Source organism: Urocitellus parryii, chromosome 2, assembly GCF_045843805.1.
Source record: "Urocitellus parryii isolate mUroPar1 chromosome 2, mUroPar1.hap1, whole genome shotgun sequence".
Classification (NCBI taxonomy): domain Eukaryota; kingdom Metazoa; phylum Chordata; class Mammalia; order Rodentia; family Sciuridae; genus Urocitellus; species Urocitellus parryii.
Genome location: NC_135532.1, coordinates 130541858 through 130548510, shown reverse-complemented (window position 1 = coordinate 130548510; position 6653 = coordinate 130541858).

Genomic DNA, 6653 nt, shown 5'->3' with positions numbered 1-6653 from the left:
GCTGCCCTGATCCTGAAGGGAGTGCTCGTGTTGCAACAGGCAGGGCTGAGCTCTATAGCACAGATCTATTTGAAATAATAATAATAATAATAATAATCCCTATACTTGTATGTTGTTTCTAGAAAAAAGCAACAAGAAGGAATTGTTCTTGGCAACATAGAACAGTGTCTTGGGCTGCTTCCTCATGGTAATGTGCTGGGGGAGGGTTTGGGTAGGGTAAATTAAATGAACATCCTGATGATTTATTTTACACAGGTTTAACTTTAATCATGATAAACAGAAAACTTTTAAGAGGCAAATGGAATGTTTATTTGCTATTGTTCCAGATGTGGGCTGGAAGCCTCTAAAACAAAAAGGCTGTAAGAGTTATTTTGCTGCTTTCCTTTCTACTCTTACAATTAATGACTACTTCTCACTTGTATTTGTAAACTCCTGGAGGGCACTATTCCTGGTTTTTGAGGACAGTCCTATCAATGATGAAAAGGAAACAGGGAGCTGGGCGTGGTGGCACATGCCTGTAATCCCAGCGGCTGGGGAGGCTACAGCAGTAGGATGGTGAGTTCAAAGCCAGCTTTAGCAACAGCGAGGTGCTTAGCAACTCAGTGAGACCTTGTCTCTAAATAAAAATACAAATTAGGGCTGGGTATGTGGCTAAGTGGTTGAGAGCCCCTGTGTTCAATCCCCAGTACCAAAAAGAAAAAAAAAAAGGAAACAGAGCAGCTGTAAAAACCCTTCCTTGTTGGGTAAGCACAGTTTCCTGGTCTTGTTCTGCCACTCCTGCAGAGCCCAGAATACTTTGCATTCCCCAAGTAAATAGGGCTCTGCTTTGTACTTACCCTGTCTCAACCTTATCAGGCTAGCAGTTTTCTGATGGCAGGAATTACAGCTCTTGAGATAGAAAATGCTTCTGTTCCTGCTTGCAGCATACACAGATTCCTGTCCTTCCCTGGACTGTGAGCTGTCTGGAGCAGGGACTACCGATTCCTCATATTCTTATCTTCATTATTTAGAACATAGTAGAGGCTCAATAAATTCTAGCTGAAGAAAAAGAAGGGTTGGTGAATTAGGTGAACCAGTTTCAAGATGAATACTGCAGAGAATAGTAAGTGCCTCTTGAAAAAAGCAGTCTCTGGTCTATACTTGGAGCCTAAATGGCAGTCCTTTGTCCCTACCATGGTAGAATAAGAATGTAAAGGTTACAAAGACACTGAAAATTTGAATTTATTTGCCAGGAGTTGTTTCCCTCCTGTTGGTTAATTATTTGTGTAAAATTGTGACTTGACATCAATGGAAACTTGGGAACAAATATACTATTTTCCTTTCCAATATTATTTAAAAAGTAACGTTGTTGGAAACTGAGGGAGGCACTAGACTTTTTCAGAGTTCTTGCATGTGTCTTTTGTTTTGTTTTTATTTTGACAAAGGGTCTCCCTGTGTTGCCAGGCTGGTCTGGAACTCTCAGGCTCAAGCAATTGTCTTGCCTCAGACTTGCAAATAGCTGGGACTACAAACATGCACCACCAAGCCTCGTTTTTTGCATATGTATTTTCAGTTACAAAATTTATAATCAGTCCATTGGAAGGAGACTATGTTGGGGGCAAGATGGAAGGCGAGGTAGAAGAAAGTATGGGAATTTGAAAAGTGGAGAATTCTGAGGATTCTTTTATTGAAGACTAATGAGGAAAAATTGCTTTTAAGAATAAGGTTTTGATTTTGTAAACCTGCAGAGTATTTGCAAGTAAAGAGTACCAATCTGCCTTGTTTTGTGTAATCTCCAATGGATTTTTTTTTAATTTTTAAATTTTTATTATCTTAGTTGTCCACAGACCTTTATTTTATTTATTTATATGTGGTGCTTAACACATGCTAGGCAAGCCTCTGCCAATGAGCCACAACCCCAGCCCCCAGTAGTTCTTTACAGTTGTGAAATCTGTTTGATATTGTAGACTATAAATGCAGACCAGTTTGTGCACACTTATTGTTCCTGTCCTCAGCTGTAGACTAATTTTCTTGTGACTGATCTTTATTTTTTTTCTTTGAAGTACAATAGGCCATAACTGTGAAAGGAAAAGATACATATTTGAAGATGGGAAAAGTTAGTAATAAAAACTTCCTCTTTTAATCCCCTCATTGATCATCAAACACGGTGTAATGTGGAATATGGAGTCTGTAACATTTTGTATGTTGTATTTTGTACATACTTGGTCTAAGGTCAGCCTATGTTCACATTTTCAAGCTTGAAGTTGGTGGGCAGAAATATAATTTAAAACCAGAAATCAGTGATTTGTTCTTCTGGAAAAAGTTCAAGTCTTTGGTTTCCCTCTTTTTCCAGATCATCAATTTCTGAATATTCTAAGAGTAAGATACACATGTTATGACCCCATTTACTTAATCTCTTCCCATCTCAGTGAACACATGGACACACTTGTTACACACCTTGGGTTTATAGACTATGAGTAGTTGTCCCTTAAGAATAAGGTCAGGGTTTTTGTTTAATTTTACTTAGAAGCGTCTTCTGATTTTTATGTAATAAGACGGCATGTCAAGGCAGCCTTGTCGTCTTGATCCAGCCCTTGGTTCTGCTTCTGTCATGGGGTTTTGTTTCTAGGCAGGCTCTGTTCCTGTGGGAACAATATAGCCATTGGCATCTTTAGGCACACATGATCCCAAGAACTCAAGATCCAGAGGAAGTGTGGACTTTGGCCTGGTTAGGATTGGGAGTTTTTTTCTGGAGGCCAGTCACCTAGAATAAACTGAGGACTGTAACGAAAGGGGGAGGAATGTTTTCCAAAGCAAGGCCTTCTAGGCAAAAAATGACTTGTCACCTGAAAGACTTGATGGACTTCTCTTTTCTGGCTATACCTATTTTTTGTTTCAGGAAATGCCAGTTTCACTCATTGTCTTATTTTTGCACATCTTGCTGCACTGGCTCTATTCTTTACCTGGATAACACCAACTCATTCTTCAAGATCATGAGATTTCTTCCAGATTTCTCTCTGGTCTGGGCTAGACACTCATGGGATTTCATGGGCATGTCACAGACTCATCTGACATTGCTCAACCCTGTTGCAACTGACTGAATGAATACTTGTCTCTCTCACTAAACTGGCTCTTTAAGCTAGTTCTATGTTCTAGCTCCCAAGCTAGTTCTATGATTGCTCAACTCTTGGCACATAGTAATGGCTTCACAAATGTTTGTTAAATGAATGGAAGATAATCTCAGTATGGGTAGGATCCTGCCCTGCTTCTTCATTTTAAAGTTGCTACAGAAAAAAAAATCTTGACCTTTTATCTAGGAGTAAGATAAAAAAACAAAATGTTCTGCAACATGCATAATTTGCTGATTTGTGCTAATGAAGTAGACATGAGATGTGAATAATATTAAGTATTATACTAAATTAAGCATTATTGGCCTTTGAATATAATATTATAGTCCTATTTGAAACATTGGTGGAGCTGATTAGTTAGGTTCAGGTGTTCTTAAAACCTGTAGTTCACAGATCTTGATGAGATTTTAGAATTCAGAGCATACATGAGCATGGATGGGGAAAAGTTATTTTCACTAGACTATAATGGAAATTTAGTATTTTCTTTGATTGTAAATGTAAAAAATAATCCACAGTTGTATTAGTAGTGTAATTTTTTGTCAATAGAAGTTTGTTATTTTCATACCACTTTAGAGTTGATGCAAAGATCTCAGTATATTATGCTACTTCAGTGTCATTCCAGTATTAGACCCCCCTCCTAAATCTAGTAATTGCACACAAATATTACTGTATCAGAACACAACAGCTTAATAGCTTACATTAATTAATTGGTTTCTTTTGTAATCCATGCATTTCATTTTCTGCATTTAAAAATAGTCTAAGGGTCCATGTAGAAAAAAAAGTTGGAACTGAAGCCATCCTGCCCTCTCTTTCTAATGTCCCATTGAGAACAGAGATCATAGGCCTTTTTTTTTTTTTTTTTGGTACTGGTGATGGAACTCAGGAACACTTGGCTACTGAGCCACATACCCAGCCCTATTTTGTATTTTATTTGGAGACAGGGTCTGAGTTGCTTAGCACCTCACTTTTGCTGAGGGTGGCTTTGAATTTGCTGTCCTCCTGCCTTACCGCCTAAGCTGCTGGGATTACAGGCATGCACCAATGTGCCCAGCCATTGGTTTTAGTTCTAACATGGTTCTTATGATACTTGGAGGATACAAGTGTGGGAATAGGGTACAGAGGAAGCATATTAGTTTCAGAAACTCCAGGGTATGAGCCTCAACTCTGATATTGTCCATGGTCAAAAGGAGAGAACAGAGAATGACAACTCATAGTGGTGAAGGGAAGTTTGGGAGAAGTGGTAGCCTTCGACTCCTGAGGCAGCTCCACTGGGGGAAGAGCCAAAAGAATAGATTTCTGGCCAGGACCATCTTTGGCCAATCTCACCCAGAAGCCAGGAGGCACAGTAGCCTACTGCTCTGGTCCATTCAGTTCAGCCTCATGGAGTAGAGGAGAGCTGGAGGGTAAATAAGAAATGTCTAGCCCATTTGGCAAATCTTTGCCACAACATTTTACACTATTTGATGGTCAACAGGAATATTGGATTTTTACTCATGGCTTTGTCTAATACACTCTGGTAATATGGTAAGTGCTCAGCATTAATGAATGAACAAAGACCTGAAATACAGCTCTAAAAGTAAAAGCAAATTATCTACTATGCAACAGTTAGGAACTATTTACTTCCAGAGTGGATATTTAAAATGTTACGCAAATACTGAAGCACAATTCATCAATATTCTATTCTGTAAATTAGGTAACTAAATACCACAAGTTTATAGTTAAACACAGTAAATCTTTATTCATAGTAAAGCTAACATTCCATATTTGTGAATTTGGCTAAAATTTCTGCAGTGTTTTTGTAGCTATACGCAGAGTAGCAAAAAATTTGTGACTTGTCCAATGCATTCTCAGCTAAGGTTGAATAATACCTTCTTGTTCCAGGTCTCATACTATATATAATGAGAGTCCTTTTGCTCTATTTAATGCCATGTTTTTTTCACATTTGTGCTTTTTGTTGGTGATTTCACTGTTTAAAGTGACCCCCAAGGAGTGTGTCCAATAAGGCACTTGGCCTAAGGCTGTGATGTGCCTTATGAAAGAAAAAAAAGTGTCAGAAAAGCTCTATTCAGACAGGAAGTATAGTGTTATTTGTTGTGTACAGGGTTAATGAATCAGCTATATTAAATAAAGTGTCTTTCTAACAGAAAGAACAACTAAAACAAGTTTACATATTGACTGTTTAAATAAAATGTAGCCAGAGGTTTGCAAACACCCAGCCCTCTATTTCTCCTAGAAGCAATGGTTTAATTGAGTGATCACAGTGACTATATAGCACATAACTACCACAAATACAAGAACAACTGAGATGCTGTTTTTCCAGTTCTTAATAAAGATTAGGAAAAAGAAAATTCAATTTGCAAAAGACATGGTTTCTAGTCAGTAGCTAATTGGTACCCACTATATAAAACCAGAAAGAGGGAGAAAACACCAAAATCCATCACCACTGCATAATTTCAATGCGATATATTAAAATTTATTACTTTCTGAATATTGTTCATCTAAATTATTCAATTAACATTGTCTAGGCCTTATATTTGGAAATTAAAGAATTCAGTGGAAGGGAAAAGGAAAAGCACCCTATTTAATATAGTAACTTTAAGAACATTCACATATGCATTATTCTGACCATCTGGACTTAGTCCTGTTAATTCAATTCTGCTTAGTTAGGCCAGTTTATAACCATTCCACACTAAATCCTACAGTATCTGAAAGTTTTGTGCTTATACTTAACAGTGGCATAGCAAATCTGAAGATTTACCCTGCCCCCTTTTATTTTAATCATCAATTCTATTGACTACTGTAAACAATTCTCCATGCTCTGGAGGATATTTAAAGTTAGCTAACAAAGACAGTCATCTATTCTGAGCATTGTAACATATGCAGCCTTTAAGTTTTATGTTTGTTTAAAGTATACAACCTTGAGGAGTACAATAGAAACTAAGCTGAAATTTTGAACTCACTTTCTAACCATTTAAGAATGCAATTCCCCTCAGAATCACCAATATTTAAAAACCTTGTACTAACATTCTGTAAGAATCCACACACAATAAAAAGCTGACTTTCCTGTCTGCCATGCTCCACATGTCTTTGAGGACTAGACACAATACATGTATTAGAAAGAACTTTAAACAGTGAGTGCTCGGGTATTGCCATTGTAGTAATTGTTAACAAAATTAATTTTATTTCTGAGAAACACTTTTGGTATCATTTTCAATACCCCATAATAGGTATTATTGTTACTGGTGATTAAGAAGCTCAGAAGCTCAAATTTTATATATCCTTAATTGTGGAAATAAAGCAAAAGAGATCTGCAAATGTGAGGGGGAAATACCCAGGCACTAAAATCAACAAACATTTGCTAAGAGAAAATTAGAAATGATTGCAGCCTTGACAGTATTGCATTAACATGGAAGAGCCACACTTCTAGCCACTTACGGGGAATACTATTAAAGAAGCAATCAAGCCATGTTTGATAGGATGTTTCAATATACAGAAAAAGTATTTTTTCATAATTATAAGAATTTAACATCTTTAGTCAAACACTTG